Genomic DNA, 19,320 nt, shown 5'->3' on the forward strand with positions numbered 1-19,320 from the left:
TAAATGAAAGTGTGCTTGCAAAGAGAGTGTGCTTGCAAGGAAGATTAGAAGAGACTGGGCTGACTGGTATTACTGACATGGGTCCAGGTGTTCTCACATGATAGCTCTCCACAGTTACTGATTCTTTCTTCAGATGCATCTAACATTCTGGTTACCTCATCCCCCTAGTTTTAATTCCAATAGTTAGAATTTTATTTTAAAATTATTATTATTTTATTATTATTATTTTGAGACAGAGTCTTGCTCTGTAGCCCAGGCTGGAGTGCAGTGGCCTGATCTTAGCTCACAGCAACCTCTGCCTCCCGGGTCCCTGTTCAAGCCATTCTCCTGCTTCAGCCTCCCGAGTAGCTGGGATTATAGGCACATGCCACCATGCCCAGCTAATTTTTGTATTTTTAGCCGAGATGGGGTTTCATCATGTTGGCCAGGCTGGTCTTGAACTCCTGACCTCGTGATCTGCCCCCCTCAGCCTCCCAAAGTGCTGGGATTACAGGAAAAAAGAAAGTTTTTATGTCATACATGTCACTTTTTCATTTCCTGTTCCCCAGAGATATATTCAATATTGTATTTTATTTTTTATACGTTGAAACTTAGCTGTTTTATAATCTGTAGCTAATAATTCCAATACCTTAAAATCTTTACAAGTCTATTTCTTTTGGTCTCTTGTTTCTTCTGTGTGTCTGGTTATCTTTTATTGTGTGTTGGTCATTTGTTTTGAGAAATAATGTGTAAGATGTACATGAAGTCCCAGTCGAAGGTAATTTTCCTTTGAAAGACCTCTGAAAACACTCTCAGTTTGACACCCACCTTAAACCAAATTCAAGGCTTGAGGTTTTCTGGAAGACTCAGATACTCAAAATAATGGTAGCAATTTTTTTACCCTCCCCCTGGAGATACAGCTCTTTGACATCCCAGCTTACCATGGTGAGGGTCTGCTGTTAAATTTCTTTCTTCGTGCTGACCCTGATTTTTTACTATTATTACCTTCCATCCCCTCCCTGACCACCATCAAGCTGTCAAAGTGAAAATTCAGATTTTCTGGAAATGGCAAATACCTTCAGGGAAAACACAATTTTCTGACTTGTTTATTTCTCTGGGTTCCCATTTTCCCATAAATTTTGGCTTTATTGTTTTGTCAGATCATTGATGCTTTGAAGATGTTTCCTGTATTTTCTCCAAATATTTTGGTTGTTTTCTGCAGAAAAGTTGGAAAAAAAAAAATCTAGCCCCCTGTTCTCAGAAATAGAAAGTTCCTTTAATGTTATTCTATACGACCCCACAACAACTCGGTGAGAAATTTTCATTACTCTTACACATAGATGAGAAAACTGAGGCCCAAAGTGGCCAAGTAATTCACTCAAAGTAACACAGCTAGTAAAAACTCCTATCTCTCTGACTGCAAACGTTTTCATTTATTTTATCTGGATAAAAATCACCGTCAGAACAACAACCACATTTAGCACCCAGTTCTTGGTTTCTAGCACCATCCTCCAATAAAAGGAACCAGGGCCCTTGGAGAAATGGCTGATTTTTGGGCTGGCCAGTGAATACACAAGATGAGCCTGGAGCATGTTCTGGTGTCAGAAAGTAAGAAAGTGCTTGAAAAACAAACAAACAAAAGCCTGCGATGATGGCAGTATGTTCCAGGCACACAGGAAGCTGCCAACTGAAAGAGCTCCTTCCCAGCGGCCAAGGCTGGAACGATTTGAGCAACAAAAATAATGTAATATTGGGTTATAACTCCAAGTATATAGTAATTAAGCCCAAGTCCATAATGATATGAATAAATGATTAAATAAATACATAAATGGGGGAAAGATAAGTCTTCCTTGCAGAAGAATCTCAAATAATATTTGTAGCTATTCCTCCCTCCAGGAGGTAAAGCTTAATTCCCCTTCTCTTTAGTGTGTGTTGGACTTTAGCAACTTGCTTTTATTTTAAAGAATAGATCATGGAAAAGAGAAATACTTATTTTACAATAGAGAAACCTGGTAGATCCTAACCAAGTGATTAAGATTCATATCAAATGATTAAGGTACATATCACCAGTGATACATCAGGCTGATAGCATGTACTCTGTGTTGTGATACGATGAAAAGAACACTTCCCTCTTCCCTGAAACCCATAACCCAAATCTAATCATGAGAAAACACATCAGACAAAACCAAATGGAGGAATGGTCTACGATTCAGTCCAATCTTTTGACTTCCCTGGCCACACTGGAAGAAGAAGAGTTGTCTTGGGCCACACATAAAATACACTAACACTAATAACAGCTGATGAGCTAAAAAACAAACAAACAAACAAAAAACCACACACACAAACATCCCACATCCCATAATGTTTGTTAAAAAAAGTTTATGCATTTGTATTGGGCCACATTCAAAGCCATCCTGGGTCTCATGCAGCCCACTGGCTGTGGATTTGCCAAGCTTGTCCATAATACCTGCCTAGTACCCATCAAAACTGACGATGCATGAAAGATGAGAAAAGACTGAAGCCATCACGGTGCAGAAGGGACTCAGTAGACATGATGACTAAATACAATGCAGTATCCTGCATTGAATCCCAGGACAGAAGAACATGAGTAGAAAAACTGGAAAAATCTGAATAAAGTCTATAGTTTAGTTATTAGTAATGCATTAATATTGGTTTCCTAGTTTTTACAATGAGCCCTAGTTATGGGGAAACTGGGTGAAGGGCATATGAGAAATCTTGTTATCTTTGAAACTTTTCTGTAAATCTGAAAGTATTCCAAAATAAAAAGTTTACTAAAACAGCAAAAGTTAGCATAGGGAGATGGCAATCAGCCCAAACTGTTTCTAAATAAATAAAACTTCCCAAAACATCCAGGACTTACACTGACGCTCCAGTCTAATGGAAATTAGAAATGCATATATATATACTTAAAAATTATTTCATTCTCATTAAGATCTTCAAAGAAAGTAAGGCTAATATAATCCCCATTCAACAAATGAGTAAAACTAAGAAAGGGAGACATTAAATGACTGAAATGACTGTCCAAGAGTCTAGCTGAACACAGAAACCAGAACTCCGAATCCCAAATGGAGGTGGGTTAAGCTCCAGGCACCACCCATTTGTAGTCCTGCTTGTTCCCTTGGCACACTGTAGGGCACTAGACACCCTGAGGAGTTCACACGCTTCCCCAAAGCGGCAAAATCCATCCACATATTCAGAAGGTAGCCCAAGTGCCCAGTTGTTCACCTGAGGCCCCACAAGAGAAGAAGTTGGGTTGAGGTTTATTTTTAAAATTCCAATCCCCCCCAGTCCTTCAAATTAGATAACTAATGCCCGTTCTTTTGTCTGGAACTTCAGTGTTGTCAGAGCAGGTCCATATTCATTCTCATATCATCCTCACAAGCACCCTTTAGTGTGAACAGCTGTTACTCCCCTGTAGGCACTGGGTAACTGAGGTTGACTTGCTGCTTAGTGAGCAAATAGTAAGCTGGGGCTTCTATGGCAGGTTTCAGACTCCACCCACTGCTGTCCTAGTGTCTCCCGGGCTGGGGAGGAGGATGAGCTGCTCCCCCTTGCTGCCCTCTCTGTGAGACCTTGGCTCGAAAGCCAGTGGTGGTGCCCCGGGGCTCCATCCTAACAAGGTCTCTAAATACACAAGATTCCTGTGTCCTGGCCATTAAGCACTTTTGCAGGGGTATGTAGAGAACAATTGTGTTCTTTGTTCTTGGAAAATTTAGTGTCCAGGCATTATCCTGTTTCAGTCTTCATTAACCCAGACATTTGTATTTATTTTGCTTCAGATAATTATCAGCATCAGTGAGTAGCTATCACTGAGGCTCATTTTAAGAAAGAAAGCCTTTCCAAATGACCCAACAGTTAACAATTGTGTATCTCCATTAAAACCGACTTCATTTTGCTTTTTAAAAAATAAAATAAAGCAAAGATCTCAGCTTCTTAAAGTGGAGAATTTTGATGCAAATGACTATTTGCCTATTAATCTCTTACTTTTATCTTTACACCATCCCTTGAAATTGACTGAAGTTACGGTAGCCTTATTTTGCTCCCTGAACTCCTGGGCACAGCTGTCCTGCTCTGCCAGTGCCTGCCTGCATTGGGACGTATGGAAAAGAACAAGTACTTGTGAACATGTGGTCAGCCCATGCTGAGAAATCAATGCAGGAGGAAGCTTTTCAGTCTATGTGTGTTGAGAGAACCACAGCCCAGCTGTGGGTTGCAGATCAAAAAAGGACCCTATTCAGTGTGGTGAAAATAATACTTAGCAAAATGTTGAATCAGGTTCTATTTCCTGCCATGAGCTCAAATAATGGAATCATGTGAGCATGCAGGTGATGAAGGACCTGCGGGGAAGTGAGGCGGGCTGTGTAACTCACGCACAGCAGGGAGGAAGGCCACTCCACCTCCCAGGGGCCGTAGTGAATTGCCTGTAAAATTAGCAGTGTTGAAAAAAAAAACTCATTCACTAAGAGAGAAAATAAATACTGATTGTAACCATGTCCAAGAAATCTGGACACCTCCCCCATATTTGATCATATTTACACCCATAGCTGCTACTTTCACCCGAATGTTGCCTTAATGTTCTATTTGAGTCGTGACTGTCAACTCGGAGATGCATTGCTTCTGTTGGCACCTTAGTGCACCTGAGGCTTTCTCCCATGCCTCCAAGGCTGTTTTCATTTTGGTGTTTCCCTGATGTGCTAGGTGAAGCCCAGATTTACCAGCACAAGCACAATCCTGTTTGTAAAATCCTGTTGGCACCCTTGCTCTTAAGTGGACACAGGAGCAGTTGCAGCAGTCAGCAGCCTTCATCTGCCCTACTGAAAGGAGGCATTCGTTTTCTCCCTGAGTCAGGGATTGCTGCTCAGGAGCCTAGCTGCAATAAGGAGGCCAAGGAGGGCCTGTTGATGACATGTGATTGAGATTCTGACTGTATCTGCTCAAGTCTAAAATGACCACTAGGGCTTGGGTTTTAGTTTCAGTTCAGTCAGTCAAACGGTTGAATCATAGAGGAAGAAGAGCATTCAAGCCCGTTGATGGATGAGTCATTCAAGTAGTTCTGAGTAGACATTGCCAGTGGCATCTTGCTTTATTCTCAGGAGACGTGGCTTGGAGTAAGAATGTGCAGAAGTGTGGTAGACACCAGGCCCCAAAGCCAGGATGCTGCTTGGCTCCTTTGAATATAGAAGATGGATTATACTTGTTTACTCTTTTAATCTAAGCATAAAGTGTAAATACAGTCACTGCTTAGTGTCACAAAAGCTTGGGATTAAAGAACACAGAAAAAAAAATTAGGAGAGAGAGAGTTCTAAGCTGGAAAGATGGTGCTGGGATATTAGCCCTTCTCAGATCTGAATTTCAAGAAAAACAAATACCCCACACCCATACCCGCTGGGCTTAGAAAACAGTACATGTGCCCTGAACTTCCTACAAATGTGGTGTTGGTTGTTTTCTATGCCACAGTGAATGTTTCTTTTAATGAACACTCAGCTTTCCCATCCTTCTATTTCTCATTCCCCAGACCACCTGGATCAAGAGACATGTTCAGACGCTAGAACTGAATGTATCATGAACTAAGGTTTAGGCACAGCATATTGAAAGCATTCACTGGAGTGGGGAAGAGAGATGGGGTTTCTTGGTCACTCACCTCCTACCCGTAGACTTTTGCTTTTCTCTGTAATGAATTTGAGGGAAAAAAACCTCTATTTCCCTCACTTCCACCCCATTCACCCCACCCACCCCACCCAGTAAGGCCCATCTGAATTGGCTTCAAGGCAGTGAGAACCCCTGGCTGTGTCATCCTGACTGAAGCTGGTGTGGGGTATAAGCAAAGGGACCTACTCTGCCAGGGTGGGAAGGGACAGCCCCTCCCTGGCTGTGGTCAGTGAGTTGAGGATGTTATTGAAATGACATTGAAATGGAGTGGTCACACCAGAAATGCAACTGGGAGTCAAATTTTTAAATCCTCTTTGATTTGAAAGCATCCCCAGAAGTGGTTTTAACCTAGCTTCATATCTGTAGGACTCCTGGTTCACCTCTTGGAGACAGCACGGACCAAGTAGAATGTAGGTGTCTCCTGCTCCACCTTCTCCTCCCAGTGCAAAAGACTCTAAAATAGGGAAATAGGGAAAATATTAGTACAAACAGTGTCCTGCTAAGAGATGGGAAAATCTCTTTTTCCTTCCCCTTTCCCTCTACTCCTGACCTTGCATGCTCCTCAGTGGTATAAAATACACTGTTGAACCTATAAATGCAGGCCATTCAAGTCAGGTTAAGAAAATCTAAATGGGATTTGGTTTCTTCAGTTTGGCCAGTAAAAGGGACCCTGAGGTCACCCCGCTGCAATCCCAGTTTCCTCATGGCAGCCACCTGGTCAGCCCTCTTGCTATGCCTCACAGTACAGCTTTGTGTATCCGGAGACTGAGCTGGGATCATTCTATTTTCTTCATTCAAGGGTAACTAATAAGCACAAGAGAGGGCAAATTGTTTTGCTGAGCTCCAGCCTCTGAGTTTCTCTGGCAGCTGCATTATCCTGGTCTCCTTGGGGAGATGCTTAAAGTGCTGGGAAATTGGGTGCCCTTCTTCATGAGTCTTTGGGTTCATACCCTCAGTCCAGGATGCACAGTGAGAATTTCTGACTGGTGAAACTTGCACCTAAGAAGAGCCACGTTGCACAAAAAAAGGACCTCTCAGGAGATGAGACTTACCTGAGTCCAATCAGACTCCAGTAGTGCAGTTAAGAATAGTGGATTTTACTATGATTCCAGGGAATTTAAATAAATTACTGAACTTGAAACAGAAATGACCCCTACTATATCTATTTTTGTATAAATTAGTATTCTAGCTAGAAATCAATAACTTTTATAGTGTAAAATGTGTTTGTAGTTGCTTTTTCTGATGGTAAGTTACCTTTTCCCTTTTATTTTGCAGACGAGCCATTGCTGTGGCCTGTTCCATTTCACTTCTCTTCCCTTCTCTGGGGGACTCAAAGTGTTTGGTACTTAGTAACCATTAAAAGATAGCACACAGGGGCTAAGCGCTGTGGCTCATGCCTGTAATCCCAGCCCTTTGGGAGGCTGAGGCGGGCAGATCACTTGAGGCCAGGAGTTCAAGACCAGCCTGACCAACATAGTGAAACCCATCTCTACTAAAGAAAACATGAAAAATTAGCCAGGCGTGGTGGCATGCACCTGTAATCCCAGCTACTAGGGAGGCTGAGGCATGAGAATCGCTTGAACCCGGGAAATGGGGGTTGCAGTGAACACAGATCATGCCACTACATTCCAGCCTGGGCGACAGAGCTAGACTCTGTCTGAGAAAAAAAAAAAAAAAAAAGCACTTAGGGGTGATCGCATGTTAAGACACAGAGAAGGGACAGGACTTAACTTGTGAGAGCTGATACGTCTATGGAAGGAAATTAAGGACTCTGCATCTTCCTTTCCTGGACAGCTAGTCATTCACATCACAGATTGTGGCCTTGAACCAGTAGGCATTGATTCCGTTAACCTAATTGGCTATTGCTGAGACAACATAAGTAAAAATGTCCAGTTCAAGTGTATGATTTTTTCGGGACTTTGGGGATACAGGTGTTCTATTTAATCTGCATAACACTTCCATGGATGAGTTCATCTTGTGATAATTTAGCAAGCTGCTATATACCTATTATGCTTCACCTAAAAAGCATAACAGGAAATAGAAAAAATAATCTCCTGCTGCTTATATAAAACATTTTTGTTAAAACCTAACTTGAAAGTTATTCTGTGATTGTTTTGGTTGTTTTCTAATGAGGGTCTTTTTTGAGAGAACCATAAATTCACATGCAATAGTGCAGAGATTTCATGTCCCTTTACTTAGTTTCCCCCATTGGCAACATCTTGTACAACTATGTACAACTATGTACAATCTCACACCCAGGATTTTATACAATGACATTGATACAGTGAAGATACAGAGCATTTTTGTCACCACTTGTGACTCTTATAGCCACACCCTCTTCCCTTCCTTTACCCTCTCTTTAACCTCAGGTGACTACTAAGCTGTTCTCCATTTTTATAATTTCGTCATTTCAGGAATGTTATATAAATGAAATCACGCAATATGCAACCTTTGGAATTGGCTTTTTTCATCCAGCATAATTTTCTGAAGAGTCATCCAGGTTGTCGCACATATCAATGATCTCATCCTTTTTATTTCTAAGTAGTATTCCACACTACAGATGGACTGCTGTCTGTTGAACCAGTCACACATTGAAGGATATGTGGATTGTTTTTAGTTTCTGACATTTAGGAATAGAATAAATAAAATAAATTTCATTTTCCCATACAGGATTTTGTGTGAATATAGGTTTTAATTTCTCTGTAGCAGATGTTCAGGGGTTCCATTGCTGGGTCGCATGGTAGGTGCATGTTGACATTTTTAAGAAATTGCCAAAGATTTTTTAGAGTGGCTGTTAACATTTTACATTCCCACCATCAGTGTACAAGTGATCCGGTCTCTTCACATCCTCACTAGCATTTGGTATTGTCATTACTTTCTATATTAGCCATTCTGATATGTATGTAGTATATTTCATTGTAGCTTTGGTTTGCATTTACTTAATGGCTAATGATGTTGAGTATCTTTTCATATGCTTATTTGCCATCTGTATGTTCTCTTTGTTGAAAAGTTCGTTCACTTCATTTGCCCATTTCTAATTGGACTGTTACTTTTTAAAAACTGTTTATATGTTCTAGATACTAATCCTTTGTCAGATATGTAGCTTGCAAATATTTTCTCCTAATTTATAGCTTGCCTTCTTATTCTTCTAATATGGTCTTTAATAGAGTAAAAGTTTTTAACTTAATCAAGTCTAATTTATCAATTTTTCCTTTTATGGACTGTAATGTACTTTTACTGTCGAGTCTAAAAACTTTTCGTCTATTCCTAGATCCTGAAGATATTATACTGTGGGCTTTATCTACAAGTTTTATACTTTTACATTTTTCATTGAGCCATGGTCCATTTTTAGTTACTTTTATATAAGGTAGGAAACAGGTTGAGATTCCTTTTTGCTTGTTGGTTTTTCGGTGTACCAATGTCCAATTGCTCCAATACTAGTAGTTGAAAAGGCTATATTTCCCATGTTAAATTGCTTTAACACCTTTAAAAATTAATTGATCATATTTGTATGGTTCTATTTCTGCATTTTCCTACTTTATCTATATATCTATGTGTCTATCCCTTCACCAATACCACATAGTCTTAATTACTATGGTTACATAAGTCTTGAAATATGGTAGTTTGATTCCACCTCTTTATTATTTTACAAAATCACTTTAGCTATTCTAATTCCTTTGTCTTTTTATAGAAATTTTAGGGTGATCTTGCCTATATTTACGACAAATCTTTCTGGGATTTTGATAGGTATTGCATTAAACTTGTAAGTTAATTTGAGGAGAAATTACATCTTACTATGCTGAATCTTCCAGTCTGTGAATATGGTATGTCTCTCTACTTACATAGATCTACACTGATTTATTTCATCAGCATTTTACTGTGTTCAGCACACAAGTCCTAGTCTTATACATGTTTTGTTGGATTTCATCTATGATTGTAAATGGTATTGCATATTTAATTTTAGTGTCTGCATATCCATTACTATTATATGGAAATAAAACTATTTTTATATGTTGATCTTTTATCCTATCATCTTGCTCAACTTGTTAAATCTGGAAGTTCTTATAGATTCCTTGGAATTTGCCATATAGACAAACATGTAATCTGCAAATAGGGACAGTATTTCACTGGATAAAAGATTCTGTGTTGACAATTCTTTTCTTTTAGCACCTGAACACATTTCTGGCTTCCATGGTTTCTAATGAAAATCTGCTGCCAATTGTTCTTTTCTCCCTTGTAAGTAAAATGTTATTTCTCTTTCTCTGCTTTTAAGATTAAAAACTATTTACGACGTGCCTTTGAATAAATTTATTTGGATTGATGCTGTTTGAGGTGGGCTCAGCTTCTTGAATTTGTTGATTTATCTCTTTTGCCAAATTTGGGGAGTTTTCAGCCATTGTTTCAAATACTTTTCTGCCCAGTCCACTTCCTCTTCTCTTTTCAGAACACTGATGACACTTAGGTTAAATCATTTTTTAAAAATAATTACACAGGTTCCTGATGCTCTGTTCATTATATTTTCAGTCCATTTTATGTCTATTATTGAGATTCAGTAATTTTATTGTGCCATCTTTCAGTTCACCAATTCTTTCCACTGTCCCCTCCATTTTGCTGTCAAAACCATCCACTGAGTTTTTAATTTGGGTCATTGTAGTTTTCAGTTCTAAAATTTCTATTTGGACTCCTTTGTATTTCCTTTTCCATTGCTAAGATTTTCTGTTTCTTTGCTGAAACTTTATTTTTTTCATTGATTTCAAGTGTGTTTATAATTGCTCACTGAATCAGTTTTATAATGACTGCTTTAAAAACTTTGTCAGATAATCCCACCATCTCTGTCATGTTGGCATTGACATCTATTGATTGTCTTTTTTCACCCAGTTTGACATCTTCCTGGTTCTTGATATGGAGTGACTTTTTATTGAAACATGAACATTTTAGATATTAAATTATGAAACTCTGGATCTTACTTAAATCTTCTGTTTTAGCTGGTTTCCTCTAACACTGTTCCAGTGGGGAAAAGGGGGTGCATTGCCTCATTACTGCCTTATAGGGATAGTAGTCTAGGTTCTTTACTTAGTCTCTATTGACATCCAAAGGGCTGGGGACTCCTTCTTACTTCTGGGTGGAAGTGGGAGTTTTAGTTACTAACTAGGCCTCCACAGACATCTCACTGATGGTAAGAGCAGGAAAGCCACATTACTGTTCCCTAAGGGGCCTTTACTGACACTGGCAGTGACTTTTGTTACCGCCATGTGATGACAAAGTCTTGATTCCCACTAGGCCTTCTGTGACAGCACCCCATCTGGTAAAGGGAAGGACGCCTCTCTATGCCAGGTTGAGGTGGAGGTACCAGCTCCCCATGTGGTCTACACTGACACCATGGTGGGCACCTCACTACAGTGTGTTGTGGCTGTAAGAGTAAGTTCCCCCATTTAGCCTTTAGAGCCATAGCAGGGGTGGGGGGCATGGAATGCACAGTTTGTTCAAACTAGGCTTTTGTTAGGATTTATGTGTACATCTGTTGGTGGTTCCACGTTGCCAGCTTTTTTTTAGCTCCGGTGTGGGATATATGAGGCAAAAAGAAAATGCAAGGAATTCACTACTGTGTCATTCCTTGAATCCTATGCTTCCTAGATAGCCTGATTTCTCTTCTCCCTTCAAAGTCTTCTAAGATTTGCTTTATATATAATATCCAAGGATTCAGTTGTACTTAGTAGGAGAAATAGGGAAAAACATATCCATCTTGTTAGAAGTGACTTTGACTACAGTTGTTGTTGTTGTTGTTGTTGTTGTTGTTGTTGTTGTTGTTGTTGTTGTTTGAGATGGAGTTTTTGCTCTTGTTGCCCAGGCTGGAGTGCAATGGCATGATCTCGGCTTATCGCAACCTCCATCTCCCAGATTCAAGCGATTCTCCTGCCTCAGCCTCCCAAGTAGCTGGGATTACGGGCATGCGCCTCCATGCCCAGCTAATTTTGTATTTTTAGTAGAGACAGGGTTTCTCCATGTTGTTCAGGGTGGTCTCGAACTCCTGACCTCATGTGATCTGCCTGCCTCGGCCTCCCAAAGTGCTAGGATTACAGGTGTGAGCCACCATGCCCGGCCTTTGACTACAGTTTTTGAGAACAGAAAATGGTATCTGAAAGGACTGGAGAGCTTTCTGAGTTCATTTGGCCCCAGATCAGTGTTCTCCGTGGAACTTCCATTTTTTGAGCCCCATTTCACTAGAACCACCCCAGTCCCTCTGTCCTCATGATAAGAAGTCTGCCTTTAACTGTTTCTTCCAGCAGCAATACTTACTTGACTTTACGTAGAGAACCCTTTCTAATCTTTGCTGGCTTGAGAACTATTCAATCTTGAATAAGTCTAAGCCAGGAATTTTCCTAGGGAAAGAGTTGACCTTTCTATGGCAAAATTAGGAAAATAAAATGTATCGAGTTTTTCATAATGCAAGATAAGTTTTCATTAAGAGATTATATTTTTATATTCTCCCTATCTTTTAGGTGCTGAAAGTTACCCTTTAAATAAAATAATAATCACAGACAGTTATTTTTTGTTATCCTTACTTGACAAAAGAGAAAAGTTGGCAATCTCATGTTGGTTCCCCCCAAATTGCTTTGTTTCCCATTATTTTCTTTTAATTTTAAAATAGAGGTCTATTTATATACATTGAAGCATACAAATCTTTTTTTTTTTTTTTTTTTTTTTTTTTTTTGAGATGGAGTTTCACTCTTGCTGCCCGGGCTGGAGTGCAATGGCACGATCTCGGCTCACTTCAACCTCTGCCTCCCAGGTTCAAGCGATTCTCCTGCCTCAGCCTCCCAAGTAGTGGGGATTACAGGCATGTGCCACCATGCCTGGCTAATTTTTGAATTTTAGTAGAGGTGGGGTTTCTCCATATTGGCCAGGCTGGTCTCGATCTCCTGACCTCAGGTGATACTGCCCACCTTGGCCTCCCAAAGTGCTGGGATTACAGGCGTAAGCCACCGCACCTGGCTGAAGTGCACAAATCTTAATGGTGCAGTTCAGCGAGTTTTGACAAATAGCAGGCTATATAATGTAGATCTCAGTCATGTTAAAGAAAGTGTCCATCACCCAATAAATTTATCTCAGACACTTTTCCATCAATTCCTCACCCTGACCCCTGAGTTTCTAACTTTATTATAAGAGCTCAGTTTGCCTGCTCCAGGGCTTCATAGGAATGGAAGCAGGTAAGCAGATAGATGTATGTTTCTTTTGCTTAGTATAATGTTTCTGAGATATTCGATGATTCATTCCTTTCTTTCTTTATTTATTTTTGCTGAGCAGTATTTCATTGTATAGGCCCAGCCCCTCTCTCGTCCCAAATGCTCATTTCTCTAGAACTCACCTAATCAGAGTCTCCAGGAACTGGCCTTGCTACCTCCAGCTGACCTCAGCTACATCATTCCATAGGTATTAAGGTGCAGTGTTACTTACACTCATCTGTGGGAAGAAAAAATAACTGAAGACTTAAGTTCTCACTTCTCTTTTCTTTCATTAACACAGTTTGTATTGAAAACAATGTTTATTCTCCTGTTAATGGACATTTAAGGTGTTTATGGACTGATGTTATGAATAAGATTGTCAGGAATATTTTTGTGGAAGATGTTTTATTATATAAAATTTAGAAGCATTTCAACCATTACATCTTCAAGTATTTTATGTCTCATTCTTTCTGACTTCTGAGATTCCAATGGCATGTATGTTAGATTGCCAGTATATTCCCACACGGTACTGATGACCTGTTCAGTTTTTTTCTCTTTGCCTCATTTGGAATAGTTTCCGTGAATCTGTTTTCAAGATTATTGATTTTTGTTCCTCAGTACTCACTCTGCTGTTAAACTCATCAGTGAATTTTTATCTCAATTATCCCATTTTTCAGATCTAGAATTTTCCTTTCATTCTTTCTTAGGAGTTACATTTATCTCATAAAATATCCCATGTTAATCAATTATATCCATTTTTCTCCTTCTAATTTTTTTTTTTCTTTTTGAGACAGAGTCTCGCTCTTTCACACAGGGTGGAGTCCAGTGGCATGATCTTGGCTCACTGCAACTTCTGCCTCCCAGGTTCAAGCAATTGTTGTATCTCAGCCTCCCAAGTAGCTGGGATTATAGACATGCACCACCATGCCTGGCTAATTTATGTGTTTTTAGTAGAGACGGGGTTTCACTATGTTGGCCAGGCTGGTCTCGAACTCCTGGCTTCAAGCAATCCACCTGCCTCAGCTTCCCAAAGTGCTGGAATTACAAGCATAAGCCACCATGCCTGGCCTTCTCCTTGTAAATTCTTGAACACATTTATAACAGTTGTTTTTAAATCTTTGTCCATTAATTCCAGTAACTGGTCATCTCTAAGTCTGCTTTCACTGATTGTGCTTTCTTTAGATTTGGGGTCACATTTTCCTGCTTCTTTGCAAGCCTAATAACTTATTATTGTACTTCAAACATTGTCTATAACAGATTTTACTTTCTTTTGTTTATTTTCCTTTCTTTTGTCTGGTGGTTAGGGTCAGGGACTGGTCATTAAGATTCTTCCTAGGGTCAGGTTGAGCAGAAGCTGCTTTACTTAGACTGAGTTCACTGTGCTTAGTCCACCCACCCCACCACACTACCCTTTTTATTCTTTCAGAGTTTGAGCTGTGAAAATGGTGAACTACAGTTTCAGATATCTTTGATTCACCTTTGGGTTTAACTCCAGCGCAGCTCCCAAGTCTACGCACCACAGGGATGCATGGGACCATGCAAATTTCCTCTACTTTTCAGCTTCCATGAACTGCTGCTTTCCTAGCAAAATTCTGGGTTGAGGGTAAAGAATCGCTAGGCCAAGTGTTTGTTTTTCTGCTAGAAGTTCTTCCCAATTCCAGTCCATCTGGCCATTTTTCTCATCCCTTCAAAGTGTCTCCATGTCTGTTAGGCCCATTCTTCTGTCCACCTGTCACCAAAACAGGCACCTACCCCATGTGTGGAAGCTTTTGTGGATGTTGGCTTACCGAGAAAGAGCTCATCTCTCTGAAATCACTTCATTAATGTTACTTTCTTATGTATAGTGTTTTTCAGTAGCCCCATAAAACATCTGATTTTTACTTTGTTCAGATTCTTCAGTTTGTAACCATGGAGCGAAATTCTCTTGAATCTATCTACATTTTAACTAGGAGCCCTCCCAGTTGCTTTTCAGATCATTTGGGACAATGAAGTTGAATATTCCAGGACCCACTTACACAGAATTTCTCCATAATAACTTTAGACTCTTATTGTATTTTTAGTTTTGGCAGTTTGTGGGGATTTTGCCTCTTGAAATTTTTTGACTGAAGATTATTCCTTCTTGGGTGTGTTTACATTTCTTTGGGTCTGTACTTACAAGACTAAACTATGAGTTGATTAAGATTTTTTGTTTGTTTGTTTGTTTTTCTGAGACAGGATCTCACTCTGTCACCCAGGTTGGAGTGCAGTGGCATGATCTTGGCTTACTGCAACCTCCACCTCCTGGGCTCAAGCAATCCTCCTGCTTCAGCCTCCCGAGTAGCTGGGACTATAGGCATGAGCCACCACTCCCGGCTAATTTTTGTATTTTTTGTAGAGATGGGGTTTCACCACGTTGCCCAGACTTGTCTTGAACTCCTGAGCGCAAGCAATCCACCCGCCTCGGCCTCCCAAAATGCTGAAATCACAGGCATGAGCCACTGTGATGCCATATTTTTTATATGAGAAGTGTGCAGCTAATACTCCAGCTTTATTATAACTACCTAATTGAATATTCTTTCTTGTTCCACGTAAATGCCTTTGTCGTAGAAAATGCTACTATGAGCAGCATTGTGGTTACTTTAATTCCATTGCCAAAACTTTTATATGGTTTCCTGTATTCTAAAGGGAAAGGTATATGCACTTGTCTTCTTTTTAAACTTTTCTTCTTATGAATCAGTAGCAGTATGAATAAATGTCAGAAGTTCTTATTAAGTGGTTAATGTTGATGCCTCTGTCTCAGCATTCTTGTTTTAGGTAATGATGATTAAGCAAACTTTGTCATGGAAATGCCAGAGTTAGAAAGACATTGTATTTATTACTAACTAGAGAACCCATGATAATAACAATAATATTTATAAATAATCAACCTGTGCCAAGTTCACTAAATCCTTCCATCTTAGAGATAAGGAAGGTAGTATGGCTTGGAAGTGGTAATGTCAGAGTTCAAAGCCCTTTTTCTCTACCGAAGTGGACATTGTCAGTAATACTTAGTAAACAGCCAAATTGTGTACTCTTTAGTTGAAGAAAATTGCAATAGAAAGGACATTGTAAAGGTAAATTTTCTTCAAGTTTAATTATTTAGTGAGGCTAAACAAAAGTGATTTTGTTGTTGCTTGGTAAGAAAGGCAATTTCTCTATTCTAATATTTCAGATTACGCTAAATATTGTTTATCAACTGAAGAACAAATCAACATAAAATATAATTTAAATTGATTCAGAGAAAATATTAAGCTGGAGTCCTGATTATTTAATACACCCGTGGAATGTCATTTTATGCTAATGAAACTTGGTTGCAGAGAAAACCAATGAGAATGTATGCGTTCCCGGGACCAGGAGACCCAGCAAGCTAAAGTCTAACTCTCCCTGGAGGAGCCAGCCAGTGGGCAATGAAAACAGGAATGGAGTTCCTCTTTCTAGTAGTTGTTGGGTAAATTGCGAGAAGTAGAATCACAGCACATGCTGTGAGATTATGCCTCGTGTGAGTGTTTCAGGTTTATTTTTCTCTCATTGACTGCTTAGTCAGGCATAAGGACTAAGACGAGAAACTAGCTGCCACAGACCTACCATCTTATCCTTTACAGAATGTTTGTCTAACGGGAAAGCAATTCTTCAGGATAAGCGAGTGAGGAGGAGATAAGTCAGGCCAAGGCCTCTGTGCATTCAGCGAGTTTGGAAGTCTGCAAAAAGTGAGAATAGGTGCAGGTTAACTACTTGATTTTGCCCATTTTCAGCAGTCATGATTTGCCAGTCCATGTGCTGCTCTTTTGAAGGCACTTGAATTGTGTTTGACTTAAGGTGGTGATCCAAAGGAGCAGGGAGGGCCTATTGACCAGTGTGGAAGAGCACTCCCAATTTACTGAAGGAGAATCTGCAGAACAGAGTTGAAGCCTTGTCCTTCTGCAGGAAAAGGTCTTTCCAGGTCATCAAGCTGGCCTTTTCACACGGTAGCTGGCTCTGAAGCCGATATCCTTGGCACCTTCCTCTGGTGGCAACATCATAGAGTGCTCCTGGGCCCCATTACTGCCCTGGTCCTCTCAGAGAATCTGAGCCAGAGTGGCTGGGCAGATCCATGTTCTCCACACTAGGCACACACACAATACAGATTCTGACTGAGGAAGAACATCAAGGATCACACGTCTGCCACAGTAGTGGAGGCATTTCCTCAGTACAGCACCCCATATCCTCCAGCAACTGGAAGCAGTGAGGCAATGGGGGAAAAGATGGAGGCAAAAGGGTAGACAAGGGTTTAGAAAAAAAAAAAAAAAAGCCCTGGATTAAAAGTCTAGTTGCATCAGTTACAAGGTATGTGACAATTTAAGCCTTGGTTTTCTCATCTATAAAATGGGTTGATACCTGACAGAGCTGTTATGAGTACTGAATAAGACAGTGAACATAAAGCCCTCCTCTGTAACTTGGCACACAGTAGGTGTCCAGGAAATGTCAGCATGGAGCAGAACACAGAAGACCTTGGTTACATATGTAAAGTGCCATATGTTGCTACATAACACTGTTATAAAGATGCTGGAGATACAGCAGACTGACAAGTCAAAGACAGCTAAGTAGCCCCCTTCTGTACCTCATTGCCTTTACCTGCCTGGCCCTCTAGGATGGAATGTGGAAAGCACAGATACTGCACAGCAGAGATGGATCCTTGGCAAAGGCTGGAGTAACAAACTATGAATTGTTGATTGGGGACTAGGGTTGGACGGGACAAGCATGGAATAAAGGTGGCCAGAGGCACCTGCCAGAATGCCAGTTGTGTGTCACAGCAGAAGCAAAGGTGATAAATGACAGCCACAAGTAGCACAGAACCTCATTTTACCAACAACTTTAATCTTATTCCCTCATCACATCTTTTAGATTAAAATGTTTTTTGATTAATTAAGGTTCCCCTTCCTGTAAAGTTTCTAGCTCAACATCTAGTTAACCTAAAATGAAGTCAACTGAAAAATAATGGACAGGAAATTACATTAATGGCTCGCCAATATCTAACAATCCCTTAGAAAGTAAAGAGTTGGCTGCATAGAGATTCTTTTTGGAAAGGAGGTGGAATTGATGTCTTATAGCAAGTTTATTTGTTGTTTTGCTTAGTCAGGTTAAGTTTCTATTTCTGTGCATTAACCAGTGATTATGACGGATACTAATTCTGTGGGCAGGCAGCCTGGACAGTTCTTTGGCTAGTCTTACCTGGGATCACTCCTGTGGCTGCAGTCATCTGAGTTCTACAGGACTAGGATGTCCAAGATGGCCTCTCTCCCATATCTGGCAGTGGGTGCTGGCTGTTGGCCAAGGCACCTTGATCCATCTCTACATGGCCTTCTGTCCTCCAGCAGGCTAGACTGGGCTTCTGCACAGCAGGTATTCTCAGGGTTATAGGAGAGTGATAATGGGGGGTTCAAAGCTTCTTAAGGCCTAAGCTCTGGAAATCACACAGTGACATGTTCCCCATATTCTATTGGCAAAGCAAGTCATAACTCAACCAAGATTAAAGGGATGGAGAAAAAGACTCTACCAAGGTAGCCAGACAAGAAAGGGGCTAATGAAGAGACATTTCAAATTAGGGTAAAGGATTTTTCACATAAAACAGCATGTGGTCATCTTATGCTGAGAACAGGGGTGAGGCATATGGGAAGAGGCAGGAAAACCTTCTGCATGGAGTCCTAGGAATAGCTGGGGCTTCCCTGCAAGTGCGCTGGGTACTTCCCACCTTGAACATCTATTGTAGGACTACTATGCTGGGAAAATATGGTTTGTTCAGAGGACTGCAAAGCTTAGTCACTGCCCATCCTTGTCCATCCTACTCTCCCAACTGAAATAAGGAAACCATAGGGAGAGTCAAAGCGGAAAAATAAATTGAGTACTGCAACTAGATGGAGGTGGGAAGCCAAACTGATGTTACAATTTTTCCCTCACTCCCAAATATACATATTAATATAGTCAAACACAGTATCATCCCTTGAGGGCTGAGTGCTTCTGCTTTCTTTAAAGCAGATATTCTCAAATTCCACTCACTGGCTATTCCCAGTGGATTGTACGTTCTTATTGCTTGTACAGCAATAGTGCCCATGTTTAGGTTTGACCTTAAACACTTTTTTTTTGCAACAACCTATAACTTGTTCATGCTCTTTTATTTTTAAAGTATACCTATTCATTTCTTTTTCAAAAGCTGGTGAATTTTCTTTGTAAAGATATGGGTAAGCTTGAAGTACTTTGTCTAGCATAAATGGGTCATAAACTGGCAGGGCACAGGACCCCTACAGTATGTGCAATTTTTATGCTTATAGTATGGAAGCATGTTTGGTAACAAAACTAAACTTTAATAATACACTGCTTAGCCCCATATAAAAATACTCCCTGGTAATAAAAAATACTGTAACTGTGTAATAATCAACGCTATATTATCTACTCA

At 40.2% G+C, this 19,320-nt stretch overlaps 1 long non-coding RNA gene across 1 annotated transcript; it reads right to left on the reverse strand.

Annotated features, from left to right (window-relative positions):
- Window positions 1-2,351: 2,351 nt before the first annotated feature.
- On the reverse strand, window positions 2,352-18,812 carry LOC108518067 (uncharacterized). Its single transcript, XR_001882284.1, has 3 exons — window positions 18,099-18,812; window positions 5,927-6,103; window positions 2,352-5,168 (listed from the first exon to the last, which is right to left on the reverse strand). It is a non-coding gene; the product is annotated as an uncharacterized LOC108518067 (long non-coding RNA).
- Window positions 18,813-19,320: the final 508 nt, after the last annotated feature.

Source organism: Rhinopithecus bieti, unplaced genomic scaffold (genome assembly GCF_001698545.2).
Source record: "Rhinopithecus bieti isolate Rb0 unplaced genomic scaffold, ASM169854v2 scaffold_42219, whole genome shotgun sequence".
NCBI classification, from domain to species: domain Eukaryota; kingdom Metazoa; phylum Chordata; class Mammalia; order Primates; family Cercopithecidae; genus Rhinopithecus; species Rhinopithecus bieti.